The 13,104-nt window shown below is 37.0% G+C and overlaps 1 long non-coding RNA gene across 1 annotated transcript in view; it reads left to right on the top strand.

The window, feature by feature from the left end:
- LOC137156785 (uncharacterized) overlaps positions 1–12,667 on the top strand; it is a 115,846-nt gene extending 103,179 nt beyond the window's left edge. The window contains exon 4 of the long non-coding RNA XR_010920889.1: positions 12,579–12,667. This is a non-coding gene — a long non-coding RNA (uncharacterized lncRNA). The remainder of the gene's footprint in view (positions 1–12,578) is intronic.
- Positions 12,668–13,104: the final 437 nt, after the last annotated feature.

Genomic DNA, 13,104 nt, shown 5'->3' with positions numbered 1-13,104 from the left:
TGCAACCTCTGATACAAATGAGTAGCCGATTGACTTTGGCCACAGCTGGTCTGAAGTGTGGGCTTCTTTCCTTTGCTTGGTGAAAACCCATCTAAAGCAGGAACGTCAGGGGGAGCCGATAAACACATTTTAATTATAATTTCAGCACATCTGCATAATGCTTTGTAGGCTGACTGAATATACATCCCACAGGAATGATAATGATCACAGAGTGATTAGTTTTCCAGTGAGATTTCAGGAAACCTTTTAGATACAGATTATAACAATAGTAAATTGGGGTACACTGAGCTGGTCAGACCAGCTGAAGCTCACTGCTAAATACCTTTGGGCATAGGGATGTTCTTAGGGACACAGTGGTTAGAGAGCTGCTAAACTGGAGTTCTCCGTTGAGTGTAAAGGGGGACACACCTATGATTATTGGACCAGTAGGTCAACAAGAGTCTGCAGCATTTTTGTTTGCTGCCTGAGAAGCCCCATTATGTCCTGGTGCATTTTCATCTCCTTTTCCTGCTGGGACAACTGGGCCTTTCTCCAGTCCAGTCTTTCCTTCTTCATTCTGTCTGCGATATTCACCCTCCAGGCTCTCTGTTCATAATTTTTTTTGTAATATTAAGTTTTAACATATTTTTTGGGCTTGGGAGCACAATGTGTAACTATACTTAGATATGTGTTTATGTACATTACTATACTTGCAGAGAGATTTACTAAAACCCATTGTGGAAAGTATACTTTTAGTTTAGTAGCAGGTGTTTTTTTTTATTAGCTGGAATATTCCCGTGTAGTAATAGCTAAAATCAGCTTTGTTATAAATTACTTCAGACCGATTTTGACACCATAACAGTGTGTGTTGCTCTGGTTTTTTTGGTTTAACTTACTTTGTGTAAATAAATTAAATCATTTGGGTCAGCTTTTTTGGGGGGTACTCATTTTGGTGACATTAATTGTGAGTTGCCCCTCAAAATTACAGAAAGTCATTATCTTAAGTTCCGAAGCATTTTTTCCCAGCCACACGGTAGTGGGCAGGGATATTATTTTACAACATTTGTTTTAGATTGCACTATATTTTTTTTGTTTACATTAATATAGCACAGCAAACACACACAGTAAAACAATAGCAACAATACTATACAACTTTTTTTTATATTGTATATTTTGATTTTGTGCTTTTGTGTGCCGTCGTGGATCTATGTGCTAACTATTTACAAACAAAACAAAAGTGGGATTTATAGACTTTATTAGTATTAATTATTTATAATATATATATTTAATTTTTATATTTGCTGTTATCCAGTGGCCTACTAAATTATATGGCATAATAGAGGAATTGTACTGTGGTATTTTATAATTTTTTTTGCTTATAAACTTTATTGGTTTTGCTGAGAACTACATGAGTTGACCGTCATTACACTCAATTTGCCATTTGGATATGCAGCAGTTACTTTGCAAGTAAATTGAAATAGGCTGCGGCAAAAGGCTTGATATATTATAATAATGGATTCTCTGAATTCAGGCTGGTTCTTTATGGCATAATTAACAAAGTGATTCAAAAATATTAATAACAGGCGCTTTAAAGGATGTATTACGGGCCACAGGCTTTGTTGTTTCTGCCTGTAATTTAGGTATTGTTTTTTTATGCTTTGAGCTGTGAAGAGTGAAACTAATATAATGGGTTGTTTTTATTTTTAATTTTTATTTGATATACAGTGGGGCTGGCTTCATTTACTGTGAACACAGGTTTCATTTACTGTGGGCTTAAAGCATGTGCAAAATTTTTTATAACTTTGTACAGCACTTGATCTCTAATTTGCAATTCTTGTGGTTTTAATATGGGGTCAAATTACTGATCCATTTTAAAAATATTTGTACCAAGTCCATTTGGACACTGTGACACATACTGATCAGCTAACAATTTGGGTTGGAGCTCATCTGGAGGACCATTTGTCCAACAGTGCTCCAAGGATCTTATTTTACATCTTGTTATAACTTTAAAGGGGGAATACCCATGGGCTACTTTTGTTACTCTTAGATCCGTGAGTATCAAGGGCAATTTGGCACCCCAATCTCTGCCTTGAGCATTGATTATTTTTTTTAAAGCCAATTTTAAAGTTTGATTAGTGCATTTTACTGCTCCTGAACTTTGAGGATGGTATGGTATATGCTTATGCTTAAGGCATTCTAGGTGTATTTTAAAATTTTATTAATAAAGTGAGGACCATTATTGCTATTAATTTTTTTGGGGAGCTGCCATCTGGAGAAGACGTGATTTACCAGTATTTTAGCAGTGTTGTTTTGAGTGGGAAAGGTCTCAACCCATTTGGTAAACGGATTAATAATTACTAAATAGTAACGATGGCCTGTTTTACTGGTGGGTAACTTAATATAATTTATTTGGAGGCAATTCTAGGGTCCTTCAAGCCTTTGGTGGCCTAGTGGACCTTTCTTTTTAGAAACATTTGGGTTGTTTATTGCACAGGCTAGGCAATTGTTTATTTAGCGTTTTATATTTTGGGTTATTATTTTATTGTTTTTAAGTGGTTTAAAGTTTTTTTATATTAAAATGGCTATTTTTATGCACAACTTGTATTAAATTATTTTGTTGTTTTGTTGGAACAATTTATACTGGTATTTTTTGATTTTTGTGTTTGGAAATAAGCAAACTATTTGAATGCAGTTTAATTTTGTATTTATTTATTTGCAGCAGCTGTTGTATGCTAGCATCACTTTTCTGCAAGACTGCTAAATCTATAATGGTTACAGATTTTTTTTTTTAGTTTTTTTGAGCAACAGCTATTGGAGTGATTGGCGTTTGCCATTTTGAACCTGTTTGTGCTCCTTCCTTGGCTGCTTTGTTTGTATTATTATTTTATTTTGTTATTATTTTTTATTTTTTATGGGCGGGTACTTTCAACAGCCAGATTGGAGCTTGGTGTTGCGGTCTGGCTTTTCATAATGCTTTAATTTTTTTTAGCATGACAGATGGGTTTACCATCTAAGTTATGCATGGGTTTGTTTGTTTTTATATGGGCATTTAATTTAAGCATGCTTGTATAACCCAGTCAGAGTCTGAGGCTATAACTACAGGGGTATTCGTTCCAGCACCCATTAATGCAGCATGCACAGCAACAAGTTCAGCTGCTTGTACAGAGTGTGACGAGCAGCTTCCTGCCATAAGGATTCCATTTGGGTAGCGAATTGCTGCATACCCTGTTTTGGGAGATTGTTATATTATGTAAGAGGATTTATCTACAAACCAAACCTTTGGCTTTCTAGGTAGAATTTTTATGGCTTCCCAGTCACTTACAGGCTGAAAAGGATTGGGAAGGGCTGGTTCTATCAGAGGGAGAGGGCAGTTATGCTTAGCACCCTCAATTATCAGGGCATATGGGGCCTGTTTGGAAGCTGTAGGTGGTTGGACTTTTATATTTTTATTTATTAAAGCTATGGTTTATTTAGCCAATTTAGGCCTGGATACATGCTCTTTTTTTGATTTCTTTGGACACTATATATTTAAGAGGGGTGTGGGCTGTTCGCAAAATAATTGGGGCAGAACCAGTAAGGTATTGCCAGTGCATGGCCCATATTAATGCCAACATTTTTTTTATAAGGAGTAAAGCTGATTTTTGGCCCTTCCAAGTACTTGGGAGGCAAATGCCACTGGCTTTTGACCAGAAGGCCCCTCCTCCCTCTTATTCCTTTTGGGGAATGAGCTAACTGCCACACAAATGGTTTAGTGTTATTCAGGTATGCTAGTGCAGGGTGGAGGTTACTGCTTGCTTCAGTTTTAAAAGGGTCTGATCCTGTTCTGGGCCCCAGTTTTAGGGTACTCCCTTTTTTAGTAGTTGATACAGTGTCTGTGCCTTTAAGGCAAAATTCTCCACATGGTTGCGGAGACATTTTGTGAGACCTAAGAATAATTGCAATGCAGAGACATCAGTGGATGCTGGCAAGTTATACATTAATTCCACTCTCTGCTGATTAGGGGTAATTTTTTTTTGTTTTAATATTGAACTTAGGTAGTGGACTTTTTGCTGACACAATTGGGCTTTTTTAAAATTAATTCGGAAGCCTGCTTGCTCAATCAGGAAGATTATTTCATCGAGCAAAAGCTTCTTGGGTTACAGTCTAAATGAGAATGTCATTGACATAAGAGATAACATTCATCGGTGCTGTGCACCTATCCCATAATTTAATAACATGGGCGTGGCAAATTATGGGGAAGCAGCGTAGCTCCTGTGGAACATGAGTGAAAGTGAGTTGACGGTCCTTGTAGGTAAAAGCAAATTTATCCTAACAGTCAGGATGCAGAGGAATAGCAAAGAATGCATTTGATAAATCCAGTACTGAAAACCATTTAGTTCCCATACTTATTGCAGCCATCACTTCTGGTAACTTGGCCACCACAGGGCTGTCTTGGCTGTACATGTATTTAAAGCCCTGTAACTTACTGTAAGTCACCAGGTTTTCCTTTCTGCTTTACAGACTGGCCATATGGAGGAGTTGTTTATGCTATTAGTTTTTATTAGCATTTTTTGCTGCAAGAAAGCAGTAATTGTGGGTAACAATTTTTTTTTTTTGCCTTTTTTTTGGTATTTGTACTGCTTTTGGGGTGGTGGATTAGGTTTTATAATAATAACACAGGTATTTACCCAGCTATAATTTGATTTATTTTTGGTTTATGCTTGTGGGTGTGCCTGTACTATGTTAGCAACATTTAGGGAATACTGCTCTGCTGTAATTGAGAGTGACTTTGGTGCTTTAAGAGCTACCACCCTGTGCGCAGCTGCAACAACTTTAGTAATTTTTAATTTAATGGATAATATTTAATTAGTTAAATTAATAACAGCCTGCATTTTAAGCATATAATTTATGCTTAAAATAGCTTTTTTTTTAGCGTGTGCTAAACTAAAAATTTTTGTTTGTTTGTTTGTTTTTATAATGGTGTAAGTAAGGGTATGAGAGGGGGGCATATTTACACTGGAATTTAAATTTTTTTTTAACTTCTGCCAGTGATTTTTTAAAATTTCATTGTTGCAGGAACTAAGCGGTTATTAATTAATGAAATAGCGGCATTAGTATTTACAAGGATATGCTGTTTGAATGTTTTTTGTTTAAAATTTATTTAGATAGTGGGTTATTTTTATTTATTAGATATTAAAGGTGCTGCATAGATTAGGGGACTTGGGGACACCCGGCCCCCGATTGCCGCTGAGGACTTTTCTTCAGGAGGTGGGGATGGCTATTAATTTTTATTAGTATGTTTTTTTGGAGTGTGAGCTTTTTTTTATGTGGATAAATTAGGTCAGCCAGCTGCTTATTTGATTTGCTATTAATTAGAGTTTTAGGACATATTGGAGAGCTTGATTTTACAGTATTTAGCACAGGGGATTGATTTTTTTACGGCCTTGCCTTTGCCATGCTTTTTGTTAATTTTTTTAGAGATTAAATTATTATTATTATTATTATTTTTATTTTGAAAGATGATTTGAGCAGCTATTTTTTTGTTTGTTTGTTTGTTTGTGTAGCAGGTTTTTTTTAATGTTTATTAGGGAACGCTTGGCTTACTAGTAAATGAGCTTGCCGAACTTTTTGTAACGGTGCCTCCCATGTTATAGCTGTTAAATTTACAGTACTTAAAGCAATTTTTACTTGCGGATGGAGCTTTTTTATTAAACAAGTTGGAAAGTTTGTGTTTATAAGCTTTTGATTTTTTTGTTTTGTTTTATAGCTTGCCATAGCATTTTTTATGTTGTAAGTAAGCATTAGGGCGTTTCTTTAGGGCTTGTCACTTTAAATAAAAACGCACTCTAATGTGCTTGCTAGGATTTATTATTTTAAAGACATTTTTATAAGGATATTTTTTATGTTTTTTTTTTTTTTTTTGGAATATTTATGGGAAGTTTTAAGAAGGTGTTTAATGGGAGCTTTTTTTTAGGAGCAAAGCATAATTATTATAATTTAACTGAGGCACTGTGGTAAGCTGTGCAAACCAGGCAACTACCTGGTAGTATGTGGGGTGCTGGTGAGGTCTCCACCAAGTAGGGCATGCAGCTCACTGTAAAAGTATCAGGTTTGCGGCTGAGCACCATATCAGTTGTTGGCCTCCCTGGCCTTGTGGTATGCCAGGCACAGTTCCTTCACTTTCATGTGGCACTGCTGCTGATCCCTGTTGTACCTCTTCAGCTGTATCTTCTGTGCAATCTGCTCATAGATGTCCATATTTCTGTGCAATCTGCTTGTAGTTGTCCATGATTGGTCTGTAGCTGTGTCTGCACAGCCTCTGCTCCTTACATGCCCTGGACATCCAATACCTCTGTCCTGTCTACTCCAGGCCGGAGTGCATCTAGTAGTGCATGGAGCTGTGTGGTCAGTTGGCAGTTGCACACAGGGAGAGCTGGTAGGTTTGCCAGGTAGGCAATCAGTAAAAGGCATTTCGGAAATACATGGGGGATTAAAAAGGGGATCTGTGGTTTTGGTTTCCATGACCCCTGAACAGCAGAGTTCACAATTGTGATCAGAGTGGTCACTGTTGGGCATTGTGGGACTTTGGGCAGACTGTTATGGTCCACATAGCTCACGCTACATCTAGACTCATATTGCATCAACCTCAGTAAGTTGACCATGGCTCAGTGCCATCTGGGGAGGTGATTTTACTGTGTGGCCATAATGGGGCACTTACGTTGGCCAGAGACAAATTTGAGACATATGCACAGCAAGATCCACGTGACTTAACTTTCTAGTGTAGACCAAGCCTAGGTTTTATAAAGCTGTATATACTTTTGAGTTGCCAGTACAAAGGTCTGTACTGGCAGACATAGAAACAATGTCCTGCACTGCAAGATATCTTTTGGCCAACTGTGTGGCCCCGGTTTTAGCCTCCTGGAGCTGACAGCACCCACATCTTTCAGGCTGTTGTCTGGGAATATTAACCCAGAACTGCCACTTTCATGCTGCTGCTGCACTTCACTTGACATGCAACAAGCCCAGCCTGGGGCTTGGCTTAAGACCTTGCTCAGTACTCCTGACCACCATGTCAGAATTTTTTCCAGTAGGTTGCCCGTCTCTCTTTCAGGCAGAAGAAAGAAATCCATTGTATTTTAAAATATGGGATCCATGCACATGCACAAAATGTAATGTTCTGTCTTTTAGCAGAGAGAGAAGGCAACAATTCAGAGTACACAAATTAAATTCTCTAGGATTGCTGTTTCTCTCTGTAAATTGTTTGCATTCTGTCCCTGAGAATCAAAGCCCCACTGTGTTGTTCAGACATTACTCCTGTTTATAGGAGTTGGTTCAGCCAGTCATGGAACGGTAACAGTATTTTATGAATTACCAAATCAGTCATACTAGCCAAACAGCTAATCCCCAATATCACAAACTCAAAGACTCACTTGCAGTAATAATTCAAAAGTAATCCAGGGGTTTGATATATGTTCATACCAAATACTCAAACATTTCTGAATAATGCACCTGTTCTTGAAAGTGAGCTGTTTGTGGACAACTTACAGACAGAAAAAGGGCTAAATTCAATGGATATATTGTTTGCCAGGAATACGCAGATTCACCTGCTGACTTGTTTGATTTTTAGTATCAGTTATTACTGTTTTTGTTTTATTGCTGTGTCCTTCCCCACTACTTTGCACTGAAAGTATAATGGCTTCAAAGAAGTGTAAGGGATTTAACCGCACATCTTCCATTCATTTTAAACCCTTGAATATCTCAACCAATAGGAATAATTAAAATTAAATGTTAATAATTATCATTATTTATTATTATTGTGGTAGCACCTGGGAGTCCAGTCACAGACTAAGACCTTATTATGTTAAGCATGGTAATAATAGGTGTTTTCAGGACTCGCACAAAAGGGAAATATACCGGGATAACTGTCATGGTATAGTTACAGTGGTGCAAACAGAATGTAAGAAAGTTACATCCAATTTACACAAGGGCCTCTGTGTATTTTTCTCATTGAAGTTTAGGGCTTATCTATAGGGGGAAATATGCCAGCATAACTAGACAAGTATAATTATGCCACTATAATTCCCAGTGTAGACATTCTTTATTCTGGAATAAGAATGCCTTTTACCTGTTTGGTTTATGTTGCTTTGGAAGCAGTGCAAGCTGAATTGGAAGGACTGTTTGCATAGGTAGTTATAGTGGTATAATTATACTGCTCTAATTATGCTACTTATAGTGGTATAATTATACTGCTGTAGCTATGCTAATGTATTTCCCTCTGTATTTGCCCTAAGTTTCACTGAGAAATGTACATAGAGGATCAGATTTGGCTCGGGTGTAAATTGGGTATAACTTTCCTAAATTCAGTGAGTTTGCACCAGCACTGAAGTAAACCTATAATTTAAAAGAAGAAGGTTCATATGTCTGTGGCTGCTGTAATTTCTATTTGGTCTGGATTTTTTTATGGATGTAGTTACTCCACTCTTTATTAATACGTATATCTTACTCTGTAATTTTTGCATCAAGTAATTCATATGTTGTTTCAGAAATATGGGTCATAGTCTTAAAAGGAAAAATAAATCCTAATAATGTATATAGAATATTGTGAGAGTGGATTTGTTTCCCAAGTGGTCCCAAATGTGCTAAGAACTACACAAATAGAGTTTAGACATGGTCTATAGCTAGAAAAGCTGTTAAACAAAATGAGGGTCATAAATAGCAAATACATAAATGAAATAAAAATAAAGAAGGGGTGGGGAGGGAGAAGAAGGTCAATGATGAAAATATAGGTGTAGGATTTAACAGCCGGACAATGCTCTTTTTTATTTTAATCTGCAGTTTAATGCAGGATGCAGAACTCCAGCCAGTAGGAGCCTGTACTGCTGCACTGGGGTGTAGGAGGGGAGGGGAGTGGAGGGAAGGGGTAAAATATGGCACAGCTGGCTACCCCTCCCCTTAGCACACACCCTGAATCCAGAACTGTGCAAGTTTCAATGGCCTGATGGGAATATTAACAAGGGAACTGCTCAATAACACTTCCTAATAAATATTTTTTTAAATTAACTGATTTATTTATCATAAGAACATAAGAATGGCCATATTGGGTCAGACCAGTGATCCATCCAGTACAGTATCCTGTCTTCTGACAGTGGCCAATGCTAGATGCTTCAGCAAGAATGAACAGAACAGTTAATCATCAAGTGATCCATCTCCTGTCACCCATTCTCAGCTTCTGGCAAGCAGAAGCTAGGGACACTTCAGAGCGTGGTTTTGCATCCCTGCGCATAATGGACCTATCTTCCATGAACTTATTTAGTTCTTGTTTGAACCGTGTTATAGTCTTGGCCTTCACTCCATCCTCTGGCAGAGAGTTCCACAGGTTGATTGTGCGTTGTGTGAAGAAATACTTCCTTCTATTTTTTTTAAACATGCTGCCTGTTAATGTCATTTGATGGCCCCTAGTTCCTATGTTATGAGAAGGAGTAAATAACAATTCCTTATTTACTTTCTCTACACCAGTCATGATTTTATAGACATCTATCATATCCCCTTTTAGTTGTCTCTTCTTCAAGCTGAAAAGTCCTAGTCTTATTAATCTCTTCTCGTATGGCAGCTGTTCCATAACCCTAATAATTTTTGTTGCTCTTTTCTGTACCTTTTTCATTTCCAATATATCTTTTTTGAGATGGGGTGACCAGATCTGCACACAGTATTCAAGATGTAGGTGTACTGTGGATTTATAAAGAGGCAATATCATATTTTCTGTATTATTATCTATACCTTTCCTAATGATTCCCAACATTCTGTGTGCTTTTTTGACTGCTACTTCACATTGACTAGATGTTTTCAGAGAACTATCCAAAATGACTCCAAGATCTCTTTCTTGAGTGGTAACAGATAATTTAGACCCCATCATTTTATATGTATAATGGGAATTATATTTTCCAATGTGCATTACTTTGCTTTATCAACATTGAATTTCATCTGCCATTTTGTTGCCCAATCACCTAGTTTTGTGAGATCTCTTTGAAACTCTTCGCTGTTGCTTTGGACTTAACTATCTTAAGTAGTTTTTTATCATCTGCAAATTTTGCTACCTCACTGCTTACCCTTTTTCCAGATCATTTCTGAATCTGTTGAACAGTATTGGTCCCAATACAGACACCTGGGGAACATAACCATTTATTTCTCTCCATTTTGACAACTGACTTTTTATTCCTACCCTTTGTTTCCTATCTTTTAACCACTTAATGATCCGTGAGAGGACCTTCCCTCTTATCCCATGAGAGCTTACTTTGCTTAAGAGCCTTTGGTGAGGGATCTTGTCAAAGGCTTTCTGAAAATCCACTGTTTACACAATCATATTCAATATATCTATTAAATCTAAACAGAATCATATAATAATAAAAATTAACAATTTGAACTTAACACATTGATACACTGAATTCTTTAAATTCCATAAATAAATCACTTTGTTTCTGAAGGGACAAACCTTATGAGTTATAAATGCTTCCACAGTAAATAAAGGTTCATCTAGACAAGAACAAAATGAGTTGGGTAATTACATTGTCACATTACGTCTTTCATTAGATGGAGAAGGGTTCTGGCACTTATCCCAAATTGTTGTTGACTGAGGTGTTGGTCAGCTGAGAAAAAAGCTAGAAAAAAGCTAGTCCTTTTTCAAATAAGCTGCTCTTGCTGTCTGCTGGTGGTGTTGCTTCTCTTTTCTTCCCTGTTTGTTTTTTTAAAGAACTATAAGGGGACACCACCGTTCCCTGTTAGAAGCAAACACTGTGAAGAATGTGGTAGACAGCTGTATTATTTTTATGAATATTATGTGTACATCTGTCTATTATGTGTACATTTGCTAAAGAATTAACATTTGTGGGAGCTCATCTCACACCTCCCCAAGAAAGAATTACAATGGCTGTAGATAGCCAGCCATCTACCAACATTTACAAGATAATGACTGGATTGTTCTTTTTGATGATTTACTTCCAATCCCTGGTGTGCTCAAGAGACAAGTTTGTAAGGGAAGGAAGTCCCATCTTGTGGGCATAGAGAACAAAGGGCCTACCTGAGCTTAAAAAGACAGTCCCTGAAGCTCAGGGAAGACAAGGAACACAGAGGCAGTGGAAGTACCCAGAGTAGGGGTACTTGAGATATGTTGGTATCTGCCTATATTTTAAGGAAAGCTAAATTTTAAGTGAGACCTATGAGTGTAGGCCTTTTGTTGTTTAAATCCTTTTCTCTGAAGGCTATATTGCTATGGAAAAATAAATAATACTTTGTTTTAAGAAGCTGTTCTGAGTCACTGCATTTGCCTACTCATCATAGTTCCCAAAATGGGTCATCTGCAGGGGCCAAACATTGTTGGACTAGCTGAGGAAACACAGCTGATAAATGGGGTGCTGCAGACTGGATACCTGACCTCAAGTGGCAGAATTGTGGGATTCCAGCCTAAAAGAAGTCAAAGAGCAGAGCCTTGAAAGGGTACATTCGGAGAGACCAAAGGGTGTGTGTGTGTCAATGGTGTAGCTAGCCTTAAAACGGTGACATATTCAGTCTTAGTTCATTTGCTACTCCTTTCTTCCCTGTTTCTTTTTCCTAGACTATTTGGAAGCCCTCTGGTCCCTGCTAGAAGCAGAAGCTAACATCCTTTAACCCTTTTTCCTAATGAGGCAGCCTGTTTAATGATTAGCGCACGGGACTTGGTGTAGGGGGAAGTTTTTTTAGGTCTTTTTTAAAACAAAAAATTTAAATTTACAATATGTGAAATATTAGTGCTAAAGTCAGGAGTCCTACACAAAGCCTGACTGAATGGGTCTCGTGCAGCAAAGCTGTATAGGGTCAGAATCCTTCCCTCTGAGTTCCACAGACACTACTGTTGCCTGTGGGCTGTAGGAGCAACCAGGCCTGCTGGGCCCCCATCACCAAGCTTTAGCTTGAGCCAGTGGATCTACATCATGTTTTGTTACCTTTTCCAGTTGTGCTGGTTATTTGATTTACTATAACCTTAGAAGGCCACATTTCTGTTGGGTAAGGTAGTCCTAATAAAATCTCCCAAATTCACTTATTACAGACTGATCTAGTATCTGTGAGAAACGTCCATGAAAGGTACACTATATATCTGTGAGATTAACATTAGATTGTCTTTTAAGAGATTTAAAAGTAAAGCTTCTTAAATATTTTTCATAGATGCATGTTGTGTGTTTATATTTATTCAATAGAAAAAGGAAGCTAAGAAAAGCTTAACTTTTCTTTAGTAATATTATTTCTCCAAGGGTGGGCTGGGGTGTATCACAATGAAAATGGACATCATTATACTGTGTGTTATATTTTGTTAAATTTCAGTTCTATAATGCAAATTTTTAAATCTCAATCAGATTAAAACCACTAATGGCAGTTCATACAGGATGAAAACAATTATAGACTACTAAAAGATCCACTCATCTAAACATCTTAGACCACTATAAAACCATGTATATCTGGGGGAAAAAATGCAGTCAAGTCTCTGGTCTTCTACCAAGGTATTAAACAACTTAACATACAGATGTAATGTTCTAAGTGGAGTATGATGTATATTGTAGTGTTCCTTTAAAACTGTATCTTCTATGTTTTAGGGTACTTTCCGGTGAATCAGTGGATGGGAGTAAAGTGGATGAAATGTATCATGATATAGGTATTTACATTAAAAAGATCAAAAATCCCAAAAAGATGTGGCGTGAATCTCCTGAGTTCAAGGAGAAGATGAACACGCTAATAAAGATACTCAGGAAGATGTAAGTATTATGATCAGACTTTTTGCCTTTGTTGTTTCAATTAGTTTAGGAACAGATCATCTTCAAAACATGTCTTTAATTTATGTGAAAAAATCCTACCAAAAAAGATTTGGAATTAAAAAAAAAAAAAAATTTGGAATAAAAAAAAAGATAATAAATTTGGAATTAATATGACTTGCACTACACTTCAGTGATCAGTGACACTGTTTTAAAATGATTCCGATACTTTTTCGGTATTTACACATTGTCTGTTTAGATTGTAAATTCTTTGGGAATGTGACCATAGTCATACCTGTCAGTAAAACACCTAGCACTCTGTTGTCACTATATAAATAATAATAGAGAAGCTGAATATTGTTTTGTGTTG

The sequence above is a fragment of the Emydura macquarii genome, unplaced genomic scaffold, assembly GCF_026122565.2.
Source record: "Emydura macquarii macquarii isolate MOO-44397 ecotype Brisbane River unplaced genomic scaffold, CSIRO-AGI_Emac_v2 contig_1477, whole genome shotgun sequence".
NCBI lineage: Eukaryota > Metazoa > Chordata > Testudines > Chelidae > Emydura > Emydura macquarii.
Note: the sequence above shows the minus strand (reverse complement) of the source record. Positions and strands in the feature narration are given on the sequence as shown.